General features: G+C 45.1%; 1 long non-coding RNA gene across 1 annotated transcript; it reads left to right on the forward strand.

Moving 5' to 3' along the window:
* Positions 1–1,532: 1,532 nt before the first annotated feature.
* Positions 1,533–10,109, forward strand: LOC116080075. The gene is made up of 3 exons (XR_004114304.1): positions 1,533–1,792; positions 7,164–7,342; positions 10,062–10,109. It is a non-coding gene; the product is annotated as an uncharacterized LOC116080075 (long non-coding RNA).
* The last annotated feature ends 210 nt before the right edge of the window (positions 10,110–10,319 follow it).

Consider the following 10,319-nt stretch of genomic DNA (forward strand, 5'->3'; position numbering starts at 1 on the left):
CCGAGTGTAACCCTGGCCAGTACCCGTGGGGAGGTAGATCTTAAGCACTACTGCTATTTATTTTGCTAAAGGGACATCACATAAAACTGTTTTATAAATGCTTTTCCTTATTCAGACAGGCCAGGGCAATCCCTCATCACAGAAATGTCTTTATGCAGCCAGTGATGTTTAGTCTAGAGACTCATAACTGGTCTAAGGGCAGAGTATATGTGACTGCGGAGAACTCGGCCCTCAATGGAAAATCTGTGTCATATCTGCATCCCCAAGGCTGAGGCAATGTTATGGAAGAGGAAATGGAAAGATTTTAGGAGCCAGAAGTCAGGAGTGATTTTTGTGTGTGTGAAATTATATCTCCTGGAGATAACAAAGCCACTGCACTCGTGAACTCACAACAGTTATGGTTGCCTGTGCAAGTCCTGCACAAGAGCAAGTCAATCAACACTCCAACATGGAGGGGGAGGGGCTTATGAGCTCCTACTCCTAGTGGAGGAGCCATAGGAAGTCGATAGCCACTGTGGGAAGAAGAGTCAGTTTTCTTCATCGGTGTTGCCATTGTAGGTTGTCCATACTCCAGTGGAAGGTACCCCCCACGCCCTTAAGCTTGTAAGCAGTATGTGACATGTAACCTGTCTTGAGTATGTGACGGTAATTGTACTCAGTGGATGAAGAAGAGGGGAGGAAGGAGGAGAAGGCAAGAAGGAGAAAGGGGAGGAAGAGCGGGGAGGAGATGAAGTTTGTAGGGACGTGTGGGAGATGAGATCTAGAATGATGGGAGAGGGGAATGGGGGTGCATATGTTGCACAACATTGTTTAGTGCGTTAAATTGCCCAAGACTAAAGTTAAAATGTAAAACTCCAAGGACCTGGGCCTGGAAGATGGCTGAGTAGGCAGGAACACTTGGTCTGCAAGCATGAAGACCTGAGTAGAAATCCCAACCCCCAAGAAAAAACTAGGCTTTGCTAAGTGTGCCAGTAAACCCAGCATTGTAGGATCCCAAGGATCCAAAAGAATAGCTGTCCAGTCAGCCTAGCTGAGCTTTGGATTCGGTGGGAGGCCCTGTCTTAAGAATAGGTGATAGTTATACAGAGAGACCCTGTCAGAAAGAGAGAGAGGGAGGGAGGGAGGGAGAGAGGGAGGGAGGGAGGGAGGGAGGGAGGGAGGGAGGGAGGGAGAAAGGGAGGGAGGGAGGGAGGGAGGCAAAGAGGGATGGAGGGAGGAAAAAAGAAAAGGAAAGGAAAAGGTGAGAGAGGAAGACAGCCAACTGTTCTGGCATACATATGTGCCTGCACACACATTCACACATCCACATACATGCAATACACACACACACACACACACACACACACAAAGAATGGAGCTGAAGTGGCTAAACTCTGAAGCTTCTTCCAGCCTTTAGATTGTCCTTTTCTAGGTCCCAAGGCACAGCATGAAAGCCACAAGGAACATGCACAATCATAGGCAATCAGAGCAAGGCTCAGCCCACCCCATCTGTAAGACCCCTGAAGACTCCTCAAGCTACCTTGAGGCACCCAAAGCACAAAGGGAGGAGCCGAGGGGAAGCCGCGCATTCTGGGGCCATTTCATCAGCTCAGACTTCAGTTGAAAGCTCTGAGGCATTAAGGAATTTCAATTGTGACTTAGAACTCCCCAGCAAGTCTACAAGGAGGATGGGAAGATTGTCTGGGTGTCCACATGTCATCTGGAGACCACAGAAGTAACAAGCAGTTTGGGCAGCATTTACTATCGGGTTTTCACTGCCGCTTCCAGGAGCCTCCCACAGCGACAACCACAGGTAGGGATCCTCCCCAGTGCCTACCGTCGCTTCATATTACAGAGGGGTCTGAAACCGCACGCTCTGCTGTGGACCAGCGTCCAACAGAATGTTCTGTTTCTAAGGCAGAGTGAAAATAAATCTGTTGGTGTCAGTGAATGAAAACTTCTCTAGGCGAGATTAAAAGGGAAATCATAAAAAAAAAGAAAGAAAGAAAGAAAGAAAACACAAAAGCTCTGCATGTAGATTACAGAAAGGAGAAAAATATTCTGAATTGTGGGACTTCTGGCTCTTCTCCTTCCCAGGAGGAAACGGGCTACTTAGGAGAAAGCAGCTCAGAACGGCCGCACCTGGACTACTTTCCAGCCCCTTTTGTCCTCACTAGGAAGGGGGCGGGGAGAAGATGCGTTCGTGGGGAAACATTGCCATCCAGTGGTCACCTTGTGCATTGCCCAATAAAAACAAAACAAAAAAACCGCTTGGTGACATTTTGTCAGTCAACTGATAAGTGCTGAAAATACTTGTCAGATGTCAGGCCAGATCATTGATACCACCCTTCAAACCAATAGGAATTCACACACACACACACACACACACACACACACACACACACACACACAGCACTCTAAAGGCTCCAAGCTGCCAAACAGCAGTGTGAGTAGAAGCAGAACTCAGAGCTGCTCTAGGGCATATTTACCTGGCCATATCCCAGAGACAACTGCTCCCAGTCACCCTGCAGGGTGCATGATGATTCAGATGAGGTGGCTGCAAACAGCAGTCTCCACAGTACACAGAAATGAATTTTCCCGATTTCTGTTTTCAGATTTCATGTTTCGTTTGTGCCATGTAGCCTCCCACCATCATGAAGAACAAATATGCTTCCCTGGTTCCTTTAAAGATAGACTCTGGGAAAGAAGTCCAAATGGAGGGATGGACAGACTTACTCTTCCTCTTGGGCGACTGACCTTGAGTCCCAGGCAAGTCAATGACCTTATGACGGACGGGAGACCTGGTTTATCTTTTCTTCAAGCTTGGCATCAGGGCTGAATGAGACATTGACTTTACTCTCTCTTCACTTGGGGGTAACTGACCTCTCAGAGCAGCCTTCAGGTTTGAATTTCTCGTGTCTCATAAGTGATGGGTTTTTGCTTCCCTCCTCCAGCCCACTCTCTGCAGTTAGAACTGTATGGTCCCTCTTGATGACCTAGATATAAATCCCCCATCTACTCCTGCAAGGCATCATATGATCAGAAGTCAATCTTTACTTTTTTTCTCATGTAATTAGTCAACAGCTTAACTGACAGCTTCTAAGACTGTGGGGCATGACCCCATGTGGGGTCACGTGGCTAAATGTGATGGTCACCAAAATTTTGGTAACGTGGGGATTCTGAACACGCAATACCTAAAATTTAATCGAAAGCCACATTCAGAATCCAAGGTGGGGATGGCAGGGCTGTTCCAGACAGCATTTAAAAAAAAACTCATTATAGCCTTGGTTCTAAACACACTTTTCCCTGCTTGTGGGGTCCCAGCAGACAATGTTCATGAATATTGCGCAAAACAGCTCTGTTCAGATTTAAGACTATTTGGTGGGTTTGAGACAGTCTCACTGTGTAACTCTGACTGATCTGGAAATCAGTGTTTAAACCAGGCTGTTCTCCTGCCTCTACCTCCCTAGTAGAGGGATTAAAGGCCTGTGCCACCACACCTGGCTCAGATTCAGGGCTGTATTTGTAATACAGATTTGAATTAAACTGCCATGTGTTTAACTGTACATATAAGGTTTCTTGTGCTTGTATTATGCTTCCGTTATGGAAAACAAAGGTTTATAACATCCCCTACTATTCTTCAGCATACATCAAATGAGTATATATTTGGGTTGCATTACATTAGAGAATTTTACCTGAAATCTGGGTTGCTGACTGTACCCGTAAATTAAACTGCTTTGGCTCCCAATGGGTCATGCATGGGCTACACCTGCCCAAGAACACACACACACACACACACACACACACACACACATACACACCACATACACCAGCTGATTTTGACATGCCTTGACTAGCTCAATAGCTGGGCACTTCTAAATTTCCCTGCAGCTAGTAAACACTTCCCTCCAGTATTCCTGTGTTAACATCTTTAAAAATCTATTTTTATCTCTGGTACCCCAGACCCAATCAGGGAGTGGCCTAAGGGCCACTTTCCCAGATCCTTGCATGCCAGCAGGCCTTTAAGTTTCATCTTCCTGTTTCCCCAGTCATGGCGATTCTCTGTCTCTCCTCTCTCTCTTGGCCCCTCTCCCTGTGCAAACTCAAAGTCCAGCTTCGGTCTTTCTGCCCAGCCATTGGCTGTATGGCAGTTGTTTATTATCAATCAAAGCCAGCTGGGGCAGGGACCCTCCGGTCTGGAAGCATGGCTTTTTGTGGGAGCCAAAATAAGACAAAGCATTAGAACCAATCCCCAACAACTGACTTGAGTTTCTTTACCTTTTTAAAAGTTATTCATTGAATCTGGGCTTGCTAATAGAACAAAATTTCCAGCTTTCTCCAAGAAGAGCCTCAGCAAGTTTCTGCTCCTTTGTACTGCATATTTAGGCAAATCTGTGCTCACCATTGATGATCACGAAAGCAAAACATCCATCGACTCTGAAAAATGTTGAAGATGCCCAATAGCCTGCAGCATCAAGTATTAAACTCTCTGTTTAAAAATAAATAAGCACATACACCTCTAATAGGCAAGTTTGCTTTTGTCATTAATAAGTGTTAAAAGTACGTGTATGCTAAACAATCATTTAAAAATAGACTTATTATTAAAAAATGTTTTATTTTTATCTACTTTATGTGACTGTATATTCCAACTTTGTGTAAAAACTTCTCAGGTAAAAAAGGGAAGTCTGAGAAGCCTTTAGGGACCCGCCCTGGCTCTTGGAATGACTCCCTGCCCTCCGGTAGGATGGCTGCTCATGCACGAGCCCACTCTGCCCTTTTCTCCTCGTGGATGTGTGTATTGCTTATCAACTAGAAAAGCAGAGAAGAGCACAAACAATTGTATGTGAATGATATTTGTTTATAGTATGGCCTCACAATTAGATAAAGAAAACCATCTGTGAATTATTAAAATCGTCATCTTTGAAAATGGAGCCATACCTTCTTAGAGGTCGGAGCCCACAGATCCTGGATTCCCACCCATGTCCGCTTAAACCTATACTCTGTTAAGACAAGAAGTTGTTATTTTCAAATAAATTACTTAATTAAAGTGAAAGTATTAAAAAATCATGTTATGTCTTATATTTATCAAACAGGAAAATCAAGTATGGTCCCTTCAGATTCAATGATAAGTGTAAAGAAAGGAATTTCTCTTTAGCCAATCACCCAAGCCCATGATCAGGAATCCCACTGTTGTGAATGTCACCAAGGGGCACGAAATTGACATGTGCAGGCCCAGTTCTGCAGCTCTGTAGACAATAACTAAGAAATGGGAACAACCCGCGTATCCATCAACCAGTGGAGGCATAAAGAAACTATAATGTATCTACAAAATAGAATAGTATTCAGCCACACCAAAAAAAATGAAAATAAAAACAAAAATAAATGAATAAAAAATAAAATCTTGCCATCTGTGACATCCTGCAAGGATTCAGAAGGTGAAATAAGCCAATCACAGAAAGACAGCACAATATGCTCTCACTCCTAACCTAAAGCTCCAGGTTCCAGATGAGAAAACAGAGGTCCAGGGAGTCAGAAGCCAGAGTGGAGATCTGGGCTCTGAACACATAGTCATCTCTCCTAATCTACATGGGGGGAGGGGTTCAAGACTCCCATTGATCCCATTAAACTGATGACAACCCCCACCCAAAGAGAGAGAAGGAGATAGTAAGAGAGGAAGGGAGGGTCAGGGGAGGAAGAGAGAGATTTAAGGAGACACCAGGGCACAAAACCTGGTTCTGTATGGCAGTGTCTCAGAACATATAAGAACAAGCATCACACATGCGCACATGGACACATGGACACGCACATATATGCACACACATAACACACACACACACACACACACTTTGTATACTTACTTCATTTTTAAATTAATTTCATCCAGCTGAAGGAGATATTAAAGCAACAGAAAGAAGGCACGTTCTCAGAGGGCTTCTCTGAGTTTCCTTTACCACCACTGAGTTCTACTCAGCCTCTACTCCCTTCTCCATATTTAAACAAAAGCACTGGGCTACCTGCCTGGGATTTTAGCCCACAGCTGGTAACTTCAGTCCTGCAAAACTACTGGGTGCCCTGACCTCAGCCAATCAGACAGAGCAGAGCAATCCATGACGAATGTCTAGCAAACGCTGGGAGTCATTCCTAGCAGAGCACAGCCCCATGCTGGGTGCTGCTGTCATGATCTGTGATCTACGAAAAGTGGGACCAGAAGTTTTTTCACCCTCTTCTCTGTTTTTAAATTTAATTGACAAAAAGCAGTGAAAGTGCTATAATATCTCCTTTCTAGTAAAAGGGTGGAGATGTATTTTTTTAATCAAGAACTATCAGAAGGCTATACACAGGAATGAACGGGAATGGACTGGCATGACCTCAACTTAAGAAAATCGTGGCACTCTTTATTGAAAAGGAAAGAGAAAAGAGTGGCTAAGGTCTAGAGAGAGTAAGGGGGAACAGAGGGATGAGGTCGACCACACTAGACTCTAGGAACTGGAGTAAGTCTGTGTTCTAATCATGAGTGGGTGTGTTTACAGCTCTCAATTTTACTGCTGACTTCTGAAAAGTACTTTGAACATGTCAAGAGTCATCTTGGTTCTTCATTCTGTGCCTCCTATGTCCACCTCCTCAGACATCCACTCAGTTCTTGAGATGTCACCATGTCCACGAGGGTAGACACAGGTCCTTGACAGGATGATGAAAAGATGACCACACAGAATTATTAGGAAGAGTAAAAGAGCACATCTATGTTCTTACAGTAAAAACAGGAGTCAGGGAACACTCTTCTCCAGCTTGGGATAGTCTTAGGAAGTTCAAGAGAGGAGCTGGGGCAGATGACAGAGCTCTTCTCTACTGTCTAACATTCCTGTGGACATTGTTAACATCCGCGTGAAGCAGAAGCCTCTGTGGTGGTGGTATGTGTGTGTGAACGGGAATGCAAAGGCATCCAAGGGCTCACAGGGTAAAGCTTGTGGCCCCTGGAACAGCCCAGCCCTGTACCCCACATGCAGATGAGAAGCTTCCATGGTTCCAAATGGCAGTACGTGCTTCCACGCAGGAAGAAAGTCTTTCTTTCAGGTGCTTATTTGTAATAGAAGGGCCTTTATAATCAACCAACACTTTGAAATACATGTCTCATTTTAAAAAGCCAGTGTCAGCAGATGAATACTGAAATAAATCTATCCTTTCAGCCCATGTAATACATTAGCAAGGAGTGCTACCCTCCAGGATCTCACTTGTGTGTAGAGATGAATGAAGCAGGAATGTATTCAAGACAGAGAAAAAAGAAAGAAACTTTTGTGAGGCCAAAGCCACGGAGACAGGAAAGAGGTCTGGAGAGCCAGCTGGAGAAGACACTGAGCAACCACAGGTATGTGGTACATGCTATCTCACTGCAAGCAAAGGCATCCAAGGGTGCGTTTATATTACATTCCCAGAGGGATGGCTACATAACAGATTACATCACTGCTAACTCTGGATTCTCCAGTGCCATGGTCCTCTGAATGCCTAGTGCTAGCCTTTTTTGGCCCATTCAGGATATCCAGGATAGCATCATGGTGTCTAGACTTTAAATGGTTCATATGACCTTCTTTTCCCTCAATGTTTTATATTTCCTCAAACTAAAAGAGCATTTTCTTCTTGGTCTACAGTAACTAGAAAATAAAAACATCACTGGACCCCTGCAGGACGTAACCCCATGTTCACAAAGCTTGGCTTTGAAACTGAAGAAGTTCAGGGGATTCCTCAACATCTCTATTCCAGGCTCTATAGAATCTGCTGGGGTGGTGGAAAATGCCCTTCAGGCTCTGCTACAGAGAGTAAAATGAACTCCCACCACTCTCTTCACTGCTCCCACCATTCACAGAGGTGCTCTCACTGCTCAGAGCAGTGCTCTCTCTCTCTCTCTCTCTCTCTCTCTCTCTCTCTCTCTCTCTCTCTCACACACACACACACACACACACACACACACACACACACAGAGAGAGAGAGAGAGAGAGAGACAGAGAGACAGAGAGAGAGAGAGACAGAGAGAGAGAGACAGAGAGAGAGGGAGAAGCTCATTACTATACCACAGTCCTCACGGTAATCTCTATCCCAACCCAGAGCCAATGGCAACTTCCATTACAAAGTCGTCTCTCTTGAATCTAGTTCCCAAGAAAGAGAATGTCTCCTTGGGTATGAAGCCCTGCAAGGGGTAGATTGTAGAACACCTACCATGTATCTGACTCCAGATCAGAAGAATCCAGCAGCAACATCTTCCTCTCTGAGTGATGTACTCTTGGGAAAGTGTGAGTAAACAGCTCTGGTAACAGCATAGCCATGGCCTGGAGTTAATGAGGTCAGGCCACACGTCCAGGGAGGGGAAAAATCTCCCCCAGCCAAAGTATCCCAAATGTGCAAGCTGGAAAGCTTTTGCACATTAGTGGAGTAGAAGACCATGAAGCCATGTGTACCATTAGGAGAAAGGAGATCCCTTGGTCTCATGGTTCTGGCCAGGATGAACAATCCATTCTATGTGAGGATTCTGCACTGTTGTTGGTTTGGAGATCAGCATTTATCAGGAGGAAAGTCTCATATGGCTTTGCCAAAGTGAGTAGACACAAGAAAGGTAGAACAGAGGACTTCCTGTCTCCAGGGACATAGCCTGTGCTGTTCAGAACTTGGGCCTGCTCACAGCTCTTTCCAAAAAACCTAGGAAATTGTGAGTGCCACTGGTGTGTGGTTTTCTGGGTAAAAATTGATTATTCCACTCCAGAGGAACAAAAGAATTAGTCTCAGGAGACAGCCAAAAAAGTCAAGACACATCCATTCCAGAGAATGGAACCTCCATCCCAAAACTACATGTATGGCCTATCCACTTAGCAGCTCCAGAATCTGGCCACAATGTGAGTCACCACTGTGGTGTCACTAAGTTGAATTAGTACTGTAAATTTCAACCTTTAGCTTGGAAGATATTGTTATAATTTAATGGTAATGGCTGTCACCTATTGGCAGCTAACCCATGCCAGGCCTTGTCTCCTTCTGGGACATACCACAACCTAGGTTTTACAGGTGACTTGGAATGTGCTGATACCCACAGGCCTTCTAATTGCCAGCCCTCTGTCTCTGTACTGTATGCCACCTAGCAGGCCATTCACCTCAAGAGTGCATGGTGCTTGTATGGGCACTGTTTGTCTTCTATCCAAACAAAATGATTCCTTTTTAAATTGATATACAAGCACTATCATGTTTCCATCACTGAGGAAAATCCCAATCAGATAAGCACAGACTTATAATTTCAATTTTCAAGGTGATGAGATTAAGAATGAACTTATAAACAGGCCTCTGGGTATGCCTATTAGAGAGTAACTTGAGAAAATCAATTGATGTAAAAACGACCTGCCCACTTTGAGCAGCACCATTCCCTAGGCTTGAATCCTGGACTGCATAACTAGAAGAAAAGGATATGGTGAGATGACTTAGTAGGCAAGGGTGCTTGTACAAAAGGCTGATAACTCGAGTCTGATCCTTGGATCCCATTAAGTGGCAGGAGAGAAACAACTGCCAAGAGTTGTCCAGTAGGACACACCTGTGTGCTTGTGCAATGGGTGCACACACACACACACACACACACACAGACACACACACGCACCACTACCACCACCACCACCACCCCAAATAAATAAATAAATTCTTTCCAGGCATATCCACAACTCACCTAGCAAGAACTCTGTGCTGGCTGTTTTTCTGTCAACTTGACACAAGCTATGAGTCAGAGAGTCTCAACTGAGAAAATGCCTCCTAAAGATGAGACTGTAGGCAGGCCTGTAGTACATTTTCTTAATTAGTGATTGATATGGGAGGGGGCTGGACCCCCAGCCTAAGCTGGTAGTTCTGGGGGTCTATAAGAAAGCAGGCCGAGCATGTAATGAGGATCAAGCCAGTAAGCAGCATTTCTCTACAGTCTCTGCATTAGCTCCTGCCTTCAGGTTCTTGCTCTTTTGGGGTTCCTTTCCTGATGTCTTTTGATGATGATGAATGATATAGAAGTATAAGCCAAATAAATCTTTTCCTCCCTGAGTTTCTTTGGTCATGGTGTTTCATCACAGCAATAGAAACCCACCTGGATCTGCAGCCAGTCCCACAACACCCAGAGGAAGCTCCACTCCAGGCACTCTGACACTCTCAGGATCAGAGGTAAGGAGGACCCAACATCTGTCCCAACACCGGGAGTAACTGGGACCAGCGGGACCAGGCACTCAGGAACTCCACCAGCCCAGTGACTGGGGTTCCTTCTGGTCTGGTCTGTCTGGGCTGGTGTCCAGAGCAGACCTTGGGCACAAGCTCTGCAGCCAGTCCCACAACAC

The sequence above is a fragment of the Mastomys coucha genome, unplaced genomic scaffold (genome assembly GCF_008632895.1).
Source record: "Mastomys coucha isolate ucsf_1 unplaced genomic scaffold, UCSF_Mcou_1 pScaffold6, whole genome shotgun sequence".
In the NCBI taxonomy this organism is placed as follows: domain Eukaryota; kingdom Metazoa; phylum Chordata; class Mammalia; order Rodentia; family Muridae; genus Mastomys; species Mastomys coucha.